Source organism: Sparus aurata, chromosome 16 (genome assembly GCF_900880675.1).
Source record: "Sparus aurata chromosome 16, fSpaAur1.1, whole genome shotgun sequence".
NCBI classification, from domain to species: domain Eukaryota; kingdom Metazoa; phylum Chordata; class Actinopteri; order Spariformes; family Sparidae; genus Sparus; species Sparus aurata.
The window spans coordinates 21,567,228-21,577,396 of NC_044202.1; the positions used below are offsets into that span (position 1 = coordinate 21,567,228).

The 10,169-nt window shown below is 39.5% G+C and overlaps 1 long non-coding RNA gene across 1 annotated transcript; it reads left to right on the forward strand.

Moving 5' to 3' along the window:
* Positions 1-2,012: 2,012 nt before the first annotated feature.
* On the forward strand, positions 2,013-7,089 carry LOC115566270 (uncharacterized). The gene is made up of 5 exons (XR_003980965.1): positions 2,013-2,277; positions 4,310-4,378; positions 4,697-4,767; positions 6,351-6,633; positions 6,911-7,089. It is a non-coding gene; the product is annotated as an uncharacterized LOC115566270 (long non-coding RNA).
* Positions 7,090-10,169: the final 3,080 nt, after the last annotated feature.

A 10,169-nucleotide genomic window follows, 5' to 3' on the forward strand; every position in this document is an offset into this window, starting at 1 on the left:
AAAAAAAAGACTGTGTTTCTTCTTCTTTTCTCCACTGAAGGTTTGTTCAGTTTTAATGCTCGATGTCGACAGTGAAATAAGACACATTTCACTCCTTCTAACCTACATTTAGTGAGTGCAGGTCAGCGTTTTGCAAGCTAATGATACTCAGTCAGTTGTCCCCGCTCCTCCTACCAGACCCAACAACAGACCCCGACCCAGTGAACCATCTCGGCCAGGTGAGCAACACTGTGTTGACTGACATGTCAGTTAGGATCACTGTAGGGGTCTGTGGGAATATTTCTTTGTTTACTATTGTGAAAAAAGAAAACAGAGACACTGTAATATTTTCCCCTCAGATGATTTGATGCAGACTGAAGTTTAATGACATGTACAGATATCGACTTCATTAATCCCACCAGGGAAACAAAGGAGGAGGGAGAGAGTGAAGTCAGTGTTCAGATGTCAGGACAATTAGGTTTCAAGTTTCACTCAAAGTTCACTCTAACACTCCAGGTTACAGTAGTGGCATATAGAACAGTAAGCAAGCTAAAAAGTTTTAACTTTGGTAACTTGGTTATAGAGATCTAAATCTATTTCATCAGACACATCAGCTTTACAGTTTAAAGTGTCAACACTCAGGTGTCCTTCTGCACAATATTCCCACTGACAGCAAAAAGAATGCATCAGTGGGATTATGTGAGCCATGACAACAGTTTCAGGTTCATGCAACATGTGATGACATTGTGAGAAAAACGGCGAAGCAGAATGTTCAGTCATTGTAGACAGTTAGACAAACAATAGATAGAAACTGATATGACGCGAGACAGTGAGGGTTTAAAAACTAACTCTGTTCGCAAACAGTTTTCATTTTAGTCCGCTTTGTAACATCTGAGCCATAAACGTACATATTCCAGATGTTCTCAGTATTGTGTTTAAACTCAGTGCTCCGACATCCTGTTGTCAAACTGCCCTTACACATATAGATGTGTTTGTATGGAGCGAGGAGGATGAGTGAAAAACATAACTTTGTCACTTTCCAGAATTTTTTGTGGGTTAGGATCTCAATCACTACACATTATAAGAGTATCCATATGATTATAAACAGTCAGCATGTACATGTTTAGATGAACAGGAGAACACCGGGGGAAACACATTGGAAAAAAAACACACAGATCCGAACATCATGTAGATCAGGAGGTAGAGCAGGTTGTCTAGTAAATGGAAGGTTGCTGGTTTGAATCCCTGGCTCCCCCCGCTGTATGTTGAAGTGTCCTTGTCAGAGCAAGATACTGAACCCCAAACTGCTCCTGATGAACTGTTGCATGGCAGCCTCTGTCATCAGTGAATGACTGGGTGAATGTGACAAGCATTGTAAAGTGCTTTCAGTGGTCAGTACACTGGAAAAGTGCATTTACCATGACTGTACCCTCATCCCTCTTTCGGGTTCAATGCACCTGATGGAAACTGAGATAGTATGTGTTGCACCACCTTCCGTCATTGTAACCTGACAGTCCAGAGATGGACACTGATTATGGTAACATGATTTCTCTCTGCGGTAAATCATTTAACATTTTAAGGAGGCTATATATTAATCATATGTTTAAGTTGTTGCTTTAATGAGTGTTATTTGTGATTTTAGAAGTTAGAAAAGCTTAGAATAGCTGAGAGTTCAGATTTATTAGCGTTTGATAGCAGTGATTTTAGTTGAGTTTTGGCAGTTGGCTTTCAGGTATTTTGATACTACATTATAAAACTGGCTTCTTGGCTAGTTTTGGCATGTTTATCAATATTAATTGTAGGCCTACCTGAGAGATAGGGTTACAGATAGGGTCCTTGAACAGCTCAAACAGTTGACAGTCGACTTTGTCAGTTCAGCTTGAAAGCAGGTTAACTATTATATTTCTCTGTTACACTGACATTATTTTTTCTTTTAATTTTCCTACAGACGAGGGAACAGTTCAGACTACAAATGTGGATACTACAATTCTCCAAAGTGTTTGGGACTGCAGTTCAACACCTCAGGACTTGACTGTGTAGCTGTCCCAGTGTTTAAGACTGGCTGTCTTTCTTTGTTCTGGGCTGATTTTCAGAATTCCTCTGGACTCATTGTAAGGGATTCAGATCAGCTGTGCACAGGCTGGGAAGCAGCTTTGGGCATTCCCATCCCAATACAATTAGGATCTTGCCTAACCAAAGAACTTTCTGTGGAGGCAACTAACAAGGAGATTCAACAAAACATATCCTGGACATCCTTCTACACAGCCATGTATTTCCAATCACTTTGAAACATCCCAGGTAAGCTGACATTGTTTACGGATGTAAATTAGATGGGCTTTATCTATTAAGACATGCCGTTTTCCCCCTTAACAAGTAACAAGTGAATTTCCCCAGGATACATTATCTTGTCTCATTTTATCTTACAGTACAGTCAAATATGTATTCAAATTAATTGATAAAGTTCTTAAAGTATGTGAGCAGAAATTACTTGGCTTGAGTTGGCGTCAGTCACTTGCGTTGCATTGCGAGAGGAAACACCGCCCATGTGCCTCTGCTCCGCCCTTGTGGTGCCACCAGAACCCACCTGAAAACTTTAAGGGCCTTTGAATCACAGATATATAAAAAAAATGTATTCCAGTAAAATGGTAGGTGGTGTTCTCTTGTTTGTGTATACTTGAACAGATTTGACTGGTGTAACAGTCGATGACTTAGCAGCTTTTAACATGGTGAAGGCTCCGTAGTTACCGTCGACATCTGTTAGCCTCGTGCTAGCTCCCTACCATCGGCCTTTACTCTCTGCTTCCGCTTCTTTACTCTAAATATACCAGAGAACATTCAGTAATATTATCAGCAAACTAGTGTCTATAAAGATGTAAAGATGTTCAAACATGTATATACACACTATATTAGGATTAGACTATTGTGATGTTATTATTCAGTCTGATTTTGTCACTATTCTGACAGCCCCTCTTGCCAGCCCAATGGAAGGTACATGGAAGTATGTTTATGTATTAGTGAGTCATGTGTGTTGCAGGCATATATATATATATATATATACATATATATGTATATATATATATATATATATATATATATATATATACATATATATATATGTATATATATATATATGTAAAGAGAGAGAGAGAGAGAGAGAGAGAGAGAGAGAGAGAGAGAGATACAAGCACATTGATATGGGTATTTAATGTGGGTGAAAGAGGGAAGAGTTAATACGTTATACACTCCTCCTGCTTCTTTTCAGACATGTTAATTCAATTCAGCATTATTATTATTTTGGGTATTAGGATGGTGGTAGCGATGATGATGACGACAGTTATGATAAACATGATTGCTATTATTGTAATATGAAGTTATTGTATTATTGCATTGTTGTTGTTGTCGTTATCATCATGGCCATTACATGTCATTTTATGTATCATGACTACTATAATTATGTTTAATAATTGGGATGATGAATGGGAATAGAGGAATCATGTTTTTGTTTTGTTTTGTTTTTTTTTTCTCTCACTTTCACTTCATTCCTTCATCTGTCTTTGACTAGTGCATGTCTTTTCATTTTGTCTGATAATGTTTTTCTCTTTTTTTATTTTTATTACACGTTTGAAATCAACTAAACTAAAACTAAACCTAAACTAAAGAGGATTTCCTCCTCTAAACACCTTTGTCCTCCTTTGTGTTATACAGCTGCATCCATATGGGATGTATAATGACACTGCACTGTTTCAGTTTCAAACACACATTTTAAACACATTGTAAATCCAATATTGAATAAACATAAAGAAAAATAAAGGCAAGGCATTTCGGGCAGGACACCCTCCGTCAGCGTGTATTCTGGTTAAATCACAGTGAAACTACATAGGTAAATAGATATTTCATTTACTTGCTTTCTGGGATACAAACATGTGCTATGTGGTTTCTGTGTTACAGTCAGGTGCTATTCTGTTGTGAGTTTTAGTTTTTTGTCTGTGTGAGACCCTGTGTGGTCCTCTGCTCCTCCTGTTGGGATAAATCTGTCGAGCAGCTTTGGATAACTTATAATTAGCACACCTGTGTATTTTAACTGTGATTTTGCCAGGATACACACTGAAGACAACATCTGTGTGGCAAGAAGTTTGATGGGAGTGCTGTCCTTTATTTGTCCTATATATGCTTCTTTTGTTTATTCAATGAAGTGATTCACATTCCCATACTTGAGATGTGAGACCGTTGTCTCTTCTTTGTATAAAATCTAATATTGAACCATGGAATAGTTGTTAAAATAATATAAAAGTATTAATTTGCTCTCTGCTCATTGTCATTCCCTTTCTAGGTCCAGACTGAGAATAATCCCACTGCTTCAGATGGATTTAATGATGAAGCAGCCCATCCCGTACCTTCTGTAAGTACTTGCACACTGAGATGGGCCTTCACTGTACCTAAAGATTTCCCTGTTATTTATTTTACAGTCACCCAGAGGTGTGAAGCCCAACCTTTTCAGTTAGTGACTGATAACTGAGAAAAGTCCATTAAACTCTGTTAAAGCCTTGTAACTGAATGATTACTGTTCCGTCTAAACAATTTTTTGGTTTGTTTCATGTTTGAGTCCTGAAGGAAATGATCAGCAATTCCTCAGAAAAAGGTGGACATAATTAAGGGATTATGTAATTGTATTATAAGCCCTCTGATTTACTGACTTCTGTTGTGTTTCTGACCCCAGGATGAGAACCACCAGCCTGTAGATGAGGCCCTACCTCTCCCAAATCCACCTGTGCCGGCCCAGGTATCCAGGTAATTTCAGTGTTAGTTCGTACTTCACAGCGTAGACATGTACTCCACAGTACTCACAGATAACCCCAAATGCAACAATATATTAGCACAATACAATGTATTACAGTTATTGGCGGTTTATTAATAAGGTACAATTTAGTGTACTTTGGTATTTTAGTCAGTTTTTTTCCCATAAAGTGCCAAACTCGGAGTTATATTATTTGTACCAGGGCTCGGTCTGACAAAGAGAGTTTAGACTGGTCTGTGTTGTCAGAGCAGTCTCAGGAACCATCTGCTGACCAGCTCTGCTACAGGTCTGCACTACGGCTTTATACTAACAGGAGTTTTGTCATTGTGGTAAAATGTGTTCCTGAGGAAAGTACGATGTAGTTTCTCAGTCTGTTATGTTATAACAAATAGCAATTTGGTCCAAAGACAGCCAAGGACCAGACAGCCTTAAGCAACAGATGGCTTCAGTCGTCTGCCTTAACTCCAAGTCTTAGTTTGATCTTAGTCAAAGTCAGAGTTACAGTATCTTTGTAAATGTGCAGAAGAAATAAATGAATGTGATCAACTACAGACCACCTGTGATGGGACCCCCACCAGCTGTGACCCCATCGGCATGTTCACATTCCAGCCCATGACTTATCAGCAGTAATCAGCACTTATGGATCAGACCGCACCAATCTCTGAACTCTGCATTTATTTTGATTTCAGCTACACACCAGTAAAGGTTCAGGTTCTGGCGCTGTCACGATCACAACATCTGTCCACCAACAGGCAGACAGACCAATGAACAGCTGGAAAAGTGTTTCAAACTGTCAGTTCCCCCCTACAGACGATGTCTCAGGACCACATTTCACCACGATCACACACACTCAGACTCACAAGGTGAAAACATGACCAGCTGAGGATGTAGCGGCTTGGATCACGATTTAATTTCTGCCCTCTTTCAGCACTCAGTTTTTAACATTTCTGCCACAAATTGCAACAGAATGATTTAAGAATAATTTGCTTCTTTGATATTTAAACAAATAATAATAAACTAATATTTTACATTTATTTTCATCTTTAGATTTTCGAAAACCGTCATGGCTTTATAATATTTTCATTGTCTTTCTTTTTTTAATATATTGCTCCTAGTAGCTAATTTTACATTTGGCCAAACTATTTCCTTGCAAGGTTTCATTTGAAATATGCCTGGATATTTTGTTATATATAGTGTCCACTCAATATTTCCAAATCATTTTGGACATGACACTTTGTCTAATATTCCTCAACCCTTTATCATTTTGGGGGGATAAAATGGGCTTATTTTTAAGGTATATTTAACAGTAATTTATTTTCTCCCACCCTGCTGATCAATGTGGAATCAGTTATTGGTGTAAATTTTGGATCGGTTGATACACCCTGTAGATTTGTGTCTCTAATAATCTCATTGCTGACAGTCTGCAGGTTTCTATCCCATTCATTAACATTTCATCATCATTTAACACAGCGTTTTATTTTGGAAGATCATTTCCTCCTCCATCATGTCAGTCCAAACTACCATAGATAATCATTCTTCAGTCCCCTTAACTGTTTCCCTACTGCCTGTATGTCAGAGTGAACAGGGCCAACGGTGATGCCAGAGGACATCGTCAGCAGGATCTCCATGTATTGGGGTCACTAATACGCCAGGCAGCTCTGGATCTGGTGAACTGGATAGCTGAGGCTCTGGTAGACCAGGTGGCTGAGGCTATTGGGAGCTATGCATCTGAGGTTCTAGGGAGCAATGAAGTTGGTGTTCTGGTAACCTGGGTGACCAAGGCCCTTGGACAATGGATGACCAAGGCTCTGAGGCTCTGGATCGCCAGACGGCTGAGGCTCTGAGGCGTCTATAGCCTGGTATGTACCTGACCAAACAAGTATTTTTCAATTCCTTTATTTCACCTTTGTCTTTTATGTCTTACCTGTCTTATAACATGACAGCTTTAGGTCAGTGACATCACAGCATCAGTACAGTTTCTTTTATGTGTGCAGGTGTCCGGCGACATCCCATTCACACAAAAAATAACATAATATCACCTGATACATTTCGTCCCTGTTGAAACTGTTGTTACAACCCAACTCAACCCCTTTTTTCTTTCTCTCCTCCTTGTCTCTCTCCCTCTTTTTAATACAGGAACATCCGGATCAAATTGAAGAGATGGTTACCGACTGAAACATGTCCATCATCCATCACTGACACCAGCTGCAATCTAATCCAATTGCTTTAAAAAAAGTTGATGTTTACAATTGAATATCTTTAAATTTGGTAAATTTTGAAGTTGCCTTTGTGCTTGTCCAGACTAATCCATATAAGGACACTCAAAAATTAATCTCTTTGAATATTTTTCTTTAAAATCATTCCATGGTCAAACCAAACCAAAATGGATTTTACATCTGACATATCACTACATTTGGACATTTTAAAATGTACATGTGCCTTAACTTCTAAATAAAAAATGACAGTGCTGCTGGTACGTGTGTCTTTTTATTTAAAATGTTTCTTTAACTTAAATTATGCAGAAGGCAAATGGATAAGTGATAATTCTTACCTTTTTCAGCCACTCGCAGTCAAATTGATCCCACAGATTTTGCCGCGCATAATGTGATACTTTATCTTTTCTTTATTTAGATGACCTGCACGCAGCAGTTAGATCTTTGCTCACACATAGAGGAGTTTTAAGGCTTAGGTCCGAATGTCTTTCCCCACCACAGTCATTCAGCCAATGTGATTCTGGTTACTCTGATTCACACTCCTCACTTGATGGAAGGTTAGCTCCCTCTCACACTCAGAACATGTGAACAATTTTCAACTGACCCTAGGTCATGAGTATTTAAGTCAGTTCCTCAACCTCCACCGAGAGACAGATAAGTTAAATGACTTCCCATCTTTCTGAAACAGACAGTGATGTCATAGGTTGTTTATTCCTCAGAAGATATTCTAGTCACTGTTCCCAGTCTCTGATACATGAAACCTTCATCAGTTTCCATCCCTCTGAAAGGGAGACCAGATCACTCCAGGAGTGCCCTGCCCCCTCTCTGCACCTCCATGAGAGTGATAACAAGTCTCCTGCCCCTGACACATTTGTGACACACTTCAGCAGCAAAACCTGCCCAAAGGACCACATTTTAAGTCTGCCAAAATAAGTCTGACTACCACTTAATCAGCATTTTAATCCAAGGAATAAACACAAACACTCCAGAATTTCTATCATTGTAGGTGCCACTCTCTGCATCTTACCCTAACAAACTGACATCCCTTACTTTCCTGTTCTCACTAACCCAGGGATTAACTGAGAAACACAGGTATTTATTGAATTCAATGTCATAAACATAGGGTGGATTTTCTTTTTCTTTGTGTAACTTCTGTTCTTGATGTTCTGTCCATGATTCTTGCTTAGTCAAGATAGAGACTAAGCCCGTGCCCAGCTGGTAACTGAACTGCCCAAATGTTACCAGTATTAATAAATTGACAGATGAAGTCCTTTAAAGAGTGGATTATGCATGTGGACTCGTACTCTCAGACCTAAGGGGGGGATTGGTGGATTTCAACTCCAGCCCCTTCCTTTGTCCTCTCTCTTCTCCACCTCGGCTGCCTGCACCTCAAGTTTTTCTTCTCCGGGATTCTTCTGGGCATTGCACTGCATTTCCAGCAGGCCCATAGAACCTCTCCCCACAGAAGTGATGCAAGGTCTTGCTAGTATTCCAGATTAGTGTTTACCAGCAAACTACACAATCCAAATAACAAGTCAGCACCAAGCTTCTATCACTGCAAAGGAAGGGAGCGATTAGTTTCCTCAACCTCCTGTTTTTTCATCAGACTTTGCATAGCAAGAACAGCATTGTTCAACATTGGAATTACAATTCGCTGAGTGAGCTTTGTTAGCTGTTAGCACCTTGCTACTTGGCTAATTTGACATTAGTTGAATTATTCTTAACACAGACCCAGAGTCTTTGCATGGACCTGAGTCCAACTATTTAATCTGCTATCTTGTAGTCCTTTTTGTCTTTCTGTATCTTTCTATCTGTCTGTCTGTCTGTGTCTCGCTGTCTGTCTGCCTGTGAGTCTCTTAGTCTGCCTGTCTGTCTGTCTGTCTCTCTGTCTGAAACAGTAGAGATAGTGGAGACAGTGGAGATAATAGAGACAATGAAGACAGTGGAGACAGTAGAGACTGGAGAATGTATAGACAGTAGAGACAGTAGTGACAATGAAGACAGTAGAGACAGTGGGGAAACACATCGGATTGGAAATTGAAATGATGCTGAACAGCAGCAGAGGTCAGGTTCAGCTGACAGCATCCTAACAGACAATGTCAAACTGCTCTCTTACCCTCTGAAGATGGGAGTCACTTTGCATGTTGAGGCAGCTACCTCTGGGACAGCTCACTCTTCCATATGAATGTTCACTGAGTGAAGATCAGCAGTGTCTCATGTCTTCGTCGAGTCCTCGTCCAGAGCTCTTCCTACCTTTGAACTGAGGCTGCTGTGGAGCCTTTCATCAATAGGCCCTTTAAGTCATTTCCAAAAGGAAACAGTGTCAAATACATAATAGTGAGGAGAAGAAAAGTCCATCATTCAGTGAGATAATAAACATTTACTGTGTTCAGACCGATTTAAAGAGTTGTTCTGTAACATGGTCCATCTCACAGTTCACATCGATGCAAGCCTAGTTTTAATCCTTCTTCCTCGTTAAATCCACTAAACCTCATACAGTCCACAAACACCCACAAACTGCTGCTTCATCTTCACTCTTTTACTTCAGTTTCTTCACAAATGAACCATAAATTATAAATATTATATATATATATATATATATGAATTGTTATTTCCCGATAAATCAAAACAGTCATAAAAGGATTAGAAGTTTTTCTCAGTAACTTCACATGTTGACACTGTAGTTATATAAAATAGAAACACATCGAACAGACTAATTGATGCCTGTTATTGAGCAACACAACAATTTTTAAAAAACAAATGAAAACACGTTGAAGCTGTGAGATTCAGTCTGAAACCCTTCAGAGAAGCAGCAACTCTCAACAAGGACGGTCTCTTACAGACGGTTTAAAATCCCAGAGGGTTCACCCTGTTATAAGTCAGTGTAGCTGACTGACAGAGAAGCTGTTATTTGAGGATAAAGCAGTGACATTATGTTGCTTTAGGGGCTGTACTGCTTTCACACACAAACGTCAGCTGGGAAACCACCTGTTCTTTAAGCCAAGATGGCTGCCTGTGTTAGCAGGCAGAGAGAAGCTGCAGTTTGTCCTGGTGCTTTGAATAATTACACTGTGATAAGAAGGTGAGTTCAGTCTTATCTGAGGTCTGATGTTTTTTACAACAGTCAGGACTGTTATTGATATGGAGAGGAAGTTAAGCACTAGGAACAGCAGGAATTAGAG